Below are 10,285 nucleotides of genomic sequence, written 5' to 3'. Positions count from 1 at the left end.
GAAGAGGTACAGTCGACGTTTCAGGGCCCCAGACAGTCCTTCCAGGTGAGGCAACACTTCACCTGTGAGTCGGCTGGGGTGATATACTGTGTCCGTGTGCTCCCGATGTGGCCTTCCATATATTGGCGAGACCCGACGCAGACTGGGAGACCGCTTTGCTGAACACCTATGCTCTGTCCGCCAGAGAAAGCAGGATCTCCCAGTGGCCACACATTTTAATTCCACATCCCATTCCCATTCTGACATGTCTATCCACGGCCTCCTCTACTGTAAAGATGAAGCCACACTCAGGTTGGAGGAACAAAACCTTATATTCCGTCTGGGTAGCCTCCAACCTGATGGCATGAACATCGACTTCTCAAACTTCCACTAATGCCCCACCTCCCCCTTGTACCCGATCCGTTATTTATTTTTATACACACATTCTTTCTCTCACTCTCCTTTTTCTCCCTCTGTCCGTCTGACTATACCCCTTGCCCATCCTCTGGGTTTTTTTTCTCCCCCCCCTTTTCCTTCTCCCTGGGCCTCCTGTCCCATGATCCTCTCATATCCCCTTTGCCAATCACCTGTCCAGCTCTTGGCTCCATCCCTCCCCCTCCTGTCTTCTCCTATCATTTTGGATCTCCCTCTCCCCCTCCCACTTTCAAATCTCTTACTCAATCTTCCTTCAGTTAGTCCTGACGAAGGGTCTCGGCCTGAAACGTCGACTGTACCTCTTCCTTGAGATGCTGCCTGGCCTGCTGCGTTCACCAGCAACTTTGATGTGTGTTGCTGGAATATAAAGTGTTGGTCCTCCAATCTGAGTGTGGCCTCATCAAGGCAGTAGAGGAGGCCATGGACTGACATGTCAGAATGGGAATGGGAAGGTGAAATGAAATGGGTAGCCACCAGGAGATCCCACTTTTTCTGGCGGATGGTAGCTGTCCACCAATAAAAGGTACCTGTCCACATACCTTAAGTTGTTAATGTACACACCTCAAACACTTCATGTGACAGCTTATTCCATATATTGACTACTATTTGGTCCCTCAAGATCTAGTTAAATCTCACCTTGAATATATGCCATCTCGTTTTGATTCCTCAACCTTCTGAAAAAAGACTGTATGCATTGATGTTTTTTCAGTGTTGTTCATGCTTTTGGACACCTCTATAAGATGACCCCTCATTTTTCAGTGCTGCAATGAAAGAAAGTTCCAAGTTGTCAACTTCTCACCATAAGTCTGTCCCTCGACTCCTGGCAACTTCCTCGTAAATCTCAGCTACAATGTTTCCAGCTTAGGAGCATCTTTCCTATGGAAGGATGGTCAAAACTGAATACCATATTCAAAATGCAGTCTCACCGATGTCTTGTACAACTGCAGCATCCCACCCTCTGGACTTAGTGCTCTAAGTGATGAAAGGCAGCATGCCAGAAGCCTTTTTCACCACCTACGAGTTCTTCCAGAAAAGAAAGCTTCTTGCAGAAGGAGTTCTTCTTGCTCTAATACTTGGCATTTTAAACATTTTGTCAATTAACAATATCAATTCTTCGATGACTGAAACACTTTCACGGCCTGTAAATAATTTTGGCAACAAACAAAATTCACAAGAGTTTGCCGAAGTCAGTAAATCTACCTGGAAACCAATCAGCAGTTGTGTCAAATGAGTGCCCCATATAGGAGCGTGAGGATGGCGGTCAAGGAATCTTTTGGGGGAGTTCTGTATAAAACATATGAATCTCTTCAAGAAATCCTGAAATATTAAAAACATCAAACTGGATGTATCAATACTCTGCAAAAGTAGAGAATAAGATGAATGATAGTGTCCTTATGTAGGTGTAATCCTATGTTGTTGCTGCACCAGGAGACGTCTAGCTCAAAGGTAAGAACATCTGAATATGCTTACATAATGCATATCTTGAGAGAATGAAATATTATTATGAATAATCTATATTCACTACTTATTAATTCTGAAAGCTTCCCACTCCCCATACTCTGGCAATTAAAATTACTGATTTCATGAATTTCAGTGAATAGAGCTTTTTTCAGATAATTGCTAGCTGGGTTGTGGTGCTTGGTACCTTCAGCCTCATCACTCTATTGTTATTAGTGGTGGACAATTAAGCAGCTAATGGGTGGAGGAGGCTCCACAAAAATCTCTAAACTCAAAGATGACAGGACATGTGAATGCTTATGATGAGGCTGGGCCCTTGAAACCAAATTCAGCCCGAAGTGCTGGGTGGATGATTATTCCTGACTTCCTCCTGAGCCTGTCTTCCGTCAATTCAATTTACCCCATGTGTGCTAAAGGAACTACTAAAGGTACTTGATACAGCAAAGTCCTACAATGTTGTTGTTTTATCTTATTCTACCTCAATGCTCTGTGTAATGATTTTATCCGTATAAACACTATGTAAGATAAGCTTTTCACTCTATCATGATACATGTGACAATAATATACCAGTACCAATGGCCATGAGACCAGACAAATCTTGGCTGTAGAACTGAAGAATTAATTGGTATCACCTCTACATTTGTTTCCTGAACCAACGACTTGTGGCTGCATTATATAACATTTCCGTAGGTACTGCAGTTATCCACCGAGTTTGCTCACAAATGAGCGACCCCTATCACAAGAGCAATTCCATCACTTGCATGTTCCCTTTCAAGTCACACACCTCCTTGATTTCGAAGTTCATGCATTGCATCTGGATCTAAATCCTGGAACCTTCTATCCAATAACATTTGAGAGAGGACCTTCGCCTGGGGTTCAAGACCGTGATTTATCACCACCTTTCAAAAACAATTAAGGATGGGCGATAAATTCAAGCCATATCTCAGAAGAAGAACATTCTAGTGCATTAAAGCCTGTAAAATGTACTCAGAGGCATTAGAGTTCTGAAGCAGGGTCTCATCCTGATGCATCAACAATCCCTCTTCCCCCTATAAATGTTCTCATCCTGCTGAGTTCTTCAAATAGTTTGGTTTTTTTTTGCTATTAAATGTACTCACAGCTGTAGAGTAGAGCAAAATGGCAAGATATTTTCACACCAGTGTAGCTCAAAACTGTAATCAAATAAATTGCTATATTTAAATATTAGTAGAAATAGATATGACAAAATATACTGTAACATACAATTGAAATAGGTGCATAGGCATTGACCATTTATGATCTGGTAATAAGGCTGTAGGATAGATAAATATACAGGAACTCTGATTATCCTGATGCCATCTCTGTCTTCCAGATATAATTTCTATTTCAGGTGCTCAAGGGTTAGCTTCAGGGAAGCCAGCTGGAACTGGTTTGCATTTCTGATATGCAAGGCAATAAATGAATGATGGCACAACCTGTATGAATATGAGCAGCCTGCAATATATCAGCAAGACTCAATAATATTTTATTCAGTATACATGTCAATGTGAACCAGAAACATTACAGAGTATTAATGTAAGTGCTAAAACTACTGCCTAAGCTTTCATCCCATCATCAGGAAACTTCTAAGAAGCTGCATGTTTTCCCTTGCTGATCAAATACTTCATAGGCATTGGAATTCTTTTGCTTTTATAAGAATATTATTTTCACAAATTTGAACGGTAATCTATGTTTTTGTTTTATGTGATATGGCTCAGACCTTAGTTCATTATTGTTTCACATTCACACTTTTACAAGGTTAGTCTGCAGTATGGATAGATTATACAGTTGCTGAGGATGTTCAGTTCCCTGAGGGAACCTATATCTATAAGGAGTAATAGGAAAGCTATTATTGCCTCCTCTACTTCCTTACCTACCTGCCATCAGAAAACAAGTCAAAAAATAAGAATAAGATAATTGAGGTTCCATTATTTTTAATTGACCTTGTCCCTTCTTAATACATTTAAATATTGTCCTGAGGTAAAACGGTGAGTTTTACTGAACTAGGAAAGGAAAGGTACTCCTATGATTTTACATTTATATGCACTCAGTGGCCACTTTGTTAGGTATGCTTGTGCATCCGCTCATTAATGCAAATATCTAATCAGCCAATCATGCGGCAGCAGCTCAATGTATCCCTCAATGCAGACATGATCAATAAGTTCAGTTGTTCAGACCAAACATCAGAATGGTGAAGAAATGTTATCTAAGTGACTTTGACTGTGGAATGATTGCTGGTGCCAGACAGGGTGGTTTGAGTATTTCAGAAACAGCTTATATCCTGAGACTTTCACCCACGACAGTCTCTGGGGTTTACAGCAAATGGTGCGAGAAACAGAAAGCAAACAGTGAGCAGCAGTTTCTGTGGGCAAAAAAAGTGCCCTATTCACGAGAGAAGTCAGAGGAGGATGCCCAGATTGGTTCAGATTGACAGGAAAGTGACAGTAACTCAAATAAGCACGCATTACAACAGTGGTGTGCAGAAGAGCATTTCTGAACGCACAATACATCAAACCTTGAAGTGGATGGGTGACAGCAGCAGAAGACCACAAACATACGCTAAGTGACCACTGAGCGTAGACAGTGCAAATATTTTTCTTGAGCTTTTTCTATGAATACAATAATCATCATTGAGAAACACCAAACTTGCTTCAGTACAGTCTTTTTCAGGTGCTTTTGGTGTCCTTCTAAAGGGAATGCAAAGTGACTTGGCAAAGTTAACAACCGAATTGGCTATTATTTGTGCATTAGCTGCTGGAGAAATATTGACAGGACACTGGGAAGAGCTCCCTGCTGTTATCTGAATTTGTGCCCTGGGATCTTTAAATCTGCCTGTGAGGGTAGGTATGGCCTTAGTTTAACTTCTCATTCAGAAGATTCTATTTCTAGGAGTGCAGTACTGCAACTGGAATGCCAAAATGGAATTTAGAGCTCAAGCCTTTGGAGATTAGATTGGTTGACTCAAAGGCAACAATGAACCAAGACTATATGAACTGCATGCGTCAATATCGTGCCTTCAATTTCTGAGTCAAAATTATTTATAAATATTTTATTTTTATTTAGAGATACTTGTGAAGGTTCCAAGGTTGTCAATCCGAGGAGTGGTAGTGGGGACAAACTCCCACTACCTAAAAGTGCTCCTCACGGCATGTGCCTCAAATAGCCTCTGACAACCAAGTCCAGCTCCTGGCCTCCTCGTGGGGCTTAGCCTCTAAGCCCGGTGGAACTGTTTCTACTGACAGGAGAAGGAGCAAAGGCGGATCCTGGTGCCTTAAAACCAGTGTTTCGGGTAGATGGAGCACATCAGCCTGGGAAGGCAGTCCATCTAAGAGAGCGAAAACTCTGATTTCAAAGTCCGCTGACTTGTGGCCATACCCACTCATGGGAAAGGCTTCAGGAGTAAACCCTGAGGACAAATCCGGAGCTCGAGTCCCTAAGGCAGTCTGACATTGCCTTCAACCTCGTTCTGGCAACTCCTGCAACGACACTGGTGCCAAGCTGTATCGGCCCTTGCCCTTCCCTTGGACAACATCAGTGTCATGGAGAGGGGAGACTCACTGCTTGGGAAACTGCCGGTCTTCCATACAACCTTACCCAGGCCTGCACCCTGGAGAGGACACACCAGCGCCGCCTCACCGCGATGACACAACACGGAAAGCAGCAGTCTACTGGTTGAAGCAAGACTTTCCAGGTGCAGATCCATGGTCTCGCGAGACTAATGGATGCCACCAATCACTGTGTGAAACAGGCCCTTCCAGCCCACGCAGCAACCTGTCTATTTTAACCCTAGCCCAATCACTGAACGACTTACAATGACCAATTAACCTACTAACCAGTACGTCTTTGGACTGTGGGAGGAAACCGGAGCACCCGGAGGAATCTCATGCACACAAAGGAAGGAACATACAAACTTGCCTACAGGGGACGTCGGAATTGAACTCTGAACTCCAACACCCCGAGCTGTAATGGAGTCACGATAACCACTATGCTACTATGGTGTCCAGTTGGAAAGTATCAGACATACTTTAATTCCCATCCTATATTTACATTCAAAGGGATCAAAGGTACATTTAATGTTGGAGAAATGTATACAATATACATCCTGAAATGCTATTTCTTCACAACCATCCACAAAAACAGAGGAGTGCCCCAAAGAATGAATGACAGTTAAATGTTAGAACACCAAAGTCCCCCCAGTTCCCTCCCTCCCGCACATAAGCGACAGCAAGCAACAATCCCCTCTCCCCCCACTGTTAACGAAAAGCACTGGCACCTGTCACCGAGCACTCAAGCGTGAGCAAAGCAATAGCAAAGACACAGACTTGCAATTACCACAAAGACTTCACGTTTCACCTGGTATACGACACACCTCTCTCTCCCTAATAAGAGAGAAGGAGATGTCTCCATTTTCCCAGTGAGTGGGGAGACATAACAAGCAACTCACTGGTTTACGATGTTAAAAGTCCATTACGTCGCTTTTTCTGAGCTCTGTGCCTGAAGATCTCAAAGATCTTGGGACTTCAGGCACACAGCCGTAGGTATTTCGACTCCCCCGACGACACACAGGTCTCCTGTCGAGACACCGACCCTCAATCTGCCTGTCTCCAGAGCCCCGAGATCCTAGGCTTCCAAATCCAAGCTGGACTCTCAGGCCGAGCCCTTGGCGTACCGAACATGGCTGGTTATGAAACCCCGAGAGTGGATCCCATTCCCACAAAGAACCATAGTCAGCATGTAACTCCAGGTCAGGGTCTTCAAAAGGACCCTGAAAGGGTAAAAATAGAGTTATTAAAGATGGAATTAGAGCTGTTTCTGAAGATACAAGCAAAGGAGTCGCCGTTTAGCATCATCATTACTCCGCTCCACCTCCAGAAGGATCTGATATCATCAACTGATATACATTATCGAACCATTCTACTATCTGGGATTTGAATTTCCATGCTCTGATCTCTGACGTGGGGCCCTTACGCCTCACCCTATCAAAGGCCTTATATTGATACTGCCTTAAAAATAAGAATTAAGTATATTTTATTTTCCTTGTTGTAAGGAAGATGGTTTGCACAATTAATTCCATTGAAGAGAGATTGTGATTACTGTTTCTTGCTGCTGTAGCCAAATTCCCGTGAGTAGCTGTAAAGAATCAAATTGCTAAGTATAAATAGTTTGAAACAAAATGTGTAAATGCATGCACCCATTGCACAACCAGACTGATACTTAACCATTTTCTGGTCTATAATGATCTGATGATACAAGCTTTGGTAGTGCATCATATAATAAAATCTTCCATGACAATTTGCTAAAAATATTGTAATATGAACCAGAAATATTGAAGATCCCAAGTTGAATCCGTAGTTGCCTGATGATTTGGATAATCTCAGTCAGGCTAAAAGAAGAAGCGGTACGAGCTAGAGAGGAGTCAAACTGGGTACAGTTCTGATATCTAATTGCCATCCAGTGGCTCCTATGGATTTCAGGTGAGGATAAGAGCAAAATATTTTTGATGGCACCTCCCCACCCCATGAAATATCTCCAAGTGATCAGCAACTTTAGCAAAGGAAGAGAGAAAAGAGAACATTTGTCTAATTTAAAACTTACTGACTTTTTTTTTTACCTTTGCACACTCTCATACTGGGAGAGTATTGCAGTAACAATGATGACGGTCTCTTGGATGAGGAACTCGGCCATGACTGTCTGCCCTCTCAAGCACCTAGCCGCTGTCATATCGCTATTGGGTCTTTAAGCAAATTACCTTGTTGGTATATTAACTGTTCTGCACTTCAGAAATATCATTGTAAATTTCTTTCTGATATTCCAAGGCTGTGACAGGTGCAATATAAAGGCAAGTTTTTTTTCATTACAATTGAGCTGTAACAAAAAAATGGAAGAATTATACCATAAAAACGGGCAAACAATCAATTTTATAGAGCATTTGGATTAATGACGAATGCGCAAACAATAACAAGCATTACTTCTTCATCAGTTTACACACTGAGAGAGTTATTTTTAATGTTTACTAAGTGTTGATTGGACCACCTATGAAGTACTGCGTACAGCTCTGGTGTCCATGCTACATAAATGATACTGACAGACAGGAATGTTATCGGAACTGGAAAGAAATCAATGTTGGGTAAGATGAAGTAGACTGGGCTGCTCTCACTTACTGATCGGATGATAGTCCTTAAAATTATGAAAGGGTTCAATAGGTTGTCCACAGTGAAACTGTTTTCATTTGTGTTCTTGGGAGCAGAACAGAAGATAGCAACAAACAGATCAACCAAAAAAAAAGTTTACACAGATAATTTCTGTAACTGGAGAGTGGTTAGACTGTGGAACCCAGTAAATTTGAATCAGAATCAGTGTTATTACCATTGACATATGTTGTGAAATTTGTTGTTTTGCAGCAGCAGTACAGTGCAATATATATAACTTTAATATATGTGAATTACAATCAGAAGTATAAAAAAAAAGTGAAAAAACCATGAGCTCATGATCCATTCAGAAATCTGATGGTGGACGGGAAGAAACTGCTCCTAAAATGTTGAGTGTGTGTCTTCACGCTCCTGTACCTCCTCCCTGATGGTCGTAATGAGAAGAGGACACGTCCTGGATGGTGAGGGTACTTAATGATGGCTACCTTACTGAGTCATCACCTTTTGAAGATATCCATGATACTGGGGAGGCTCATGATCCCATGATGGAACTGGCCAAGTCTACAATCTTCTGCAGTTTTTCCAATCCTGTGCACTGGAGCTGTCATACCACTAGAGGTGTCATTGGCATTAAAAATAATTAGTGCAAATAGCAAGAATATATTTAAAGGAGAAGATTGAGAAGAGGTCATTTGAGTGGGCACAACTGGTAGTGCCTCTGCCTCAGCCCCTAGTTCCACCCTGACTTTAGGTACTATCTGTGCAGTGTTTTCATGTTCTTCCTGTATCCATGTGGGATTCCTGCAGGTGTCCAGGCTTCCTTCACATGCTAAAGGTGTATGGGTTAATAGGTCAAATAGCCACTGTAAGTTGCTCCTACTCTGCAGATAGTTAGTGACTGGGTGAACTCCGGCAACAGGACCATGCGGTATCTCTAGGTAACTCTATTGCTGTGACTGATTGAAGTCACCGAAGAGACACTGAAGCTGGTGAATATGAAAGTCTTTATTCATTACCACAAACAGATATTCTCATGGAGACACTCTTTGTAGAGGCTTACAAGCCCAAAGGTGCATTACATTTTTATACCCTTAAGATCAAAAGTAACAGAAGGTAATTCAATACAATTTCAATAGTTACAATGCCATCGTTTGCTTCAATGTTTTGTGTTGACAATGTTTCCTTTGAATTACACATCTACAGTGGGAGACACCTCTGAATGTTCAAACACCCTGTTGACACTGATATTCTGAAAAGTTCTGAAGACAGAGAGCCAGATGCCAGAGTACAGAATAGCTCAGCTATTGATTGCAACTATACCTGTGACCGTATTTGATATGCTAAGTGACAACATCAACCTGGTCTGCAGCTTGAACTCAGTCACAATGGTGCAAATAATTTACCATGTTGTCTGTTTTGCAGGCCAATTAACACAACCCCATTGTCTTAATCTTTGGCTAACGCATATGCAAATATGATTCATGGTCACCATTTTGCAAAGATGTGTTTTTAAATTCTACTTGCTGCTTGCAGTTCACAATTTCCATTAAGAACTGAAGACTGGTTCTTGTTTGAATTAATATTTGCTATATTCAAATAACTCCAGGATACTCCCCTAACATCTATGACTTCAGCTCATGTGGAGTATGGTACAACAAAGATTAGCTATACTATGTAAAAATATGAAATGATTGGATATTTTTATATGTCAATGTCATGCTAAAACCTATTATTCCTACCGCTAAGAAGGAATATGATAGAGGTTGCATAGGAACACCATCACCTTAAAATTCCTTTCCAAGCCACACACCACCCTGACCAAGAGACGTATTGTCACTCTTTGATCATCACTGAGTGAAATCCACAAGCTCTCTTCCCAACAAAATTCTAGGAGTATCTTCTACATGAGAACTAATACAGTTTAAGAAAGTAGCTGACTGCCATCTTTTTAAGGGCAATTATTGATGATCAGAATCAGGTTTAATATCAGGTTTAATATGTTGTGAAAGTTGTTGGTTTTTGGCAGCAATACAGTGCAATACATTAAAAAACTAAATTGCAATATGAAATATATATATATATCTATAATTAAATATGTCTTGCAAAAAGAGAGCAAAAAATATTGAGGTTCTGTACATGGGTTCATTGTCCATTCAGAAATCTGATGGAGGAGGGGATGAAGCTGTTCCTAAAACATTGAGTGTATGTCCTCAGGATCCTGTGCCTCTTTGCTGATGGTAGCAATG

This window comes from Mobula birostris, chromosome 20 (assembly GCF_030028105.1).
Source record: "Mobula birostris isolate sMobBir1 chromosome 20, sMobBir1.hap1, whole genome shotgun sequence".
NCBI lineage: Eukaryota > Metazoa > Chordata > Chondrichthyes > Myliobatiformes > Myliobatidae > Mobula > Mobula birostris.
Note: the sequence above shows the minus strand (reverse complement) of the source record.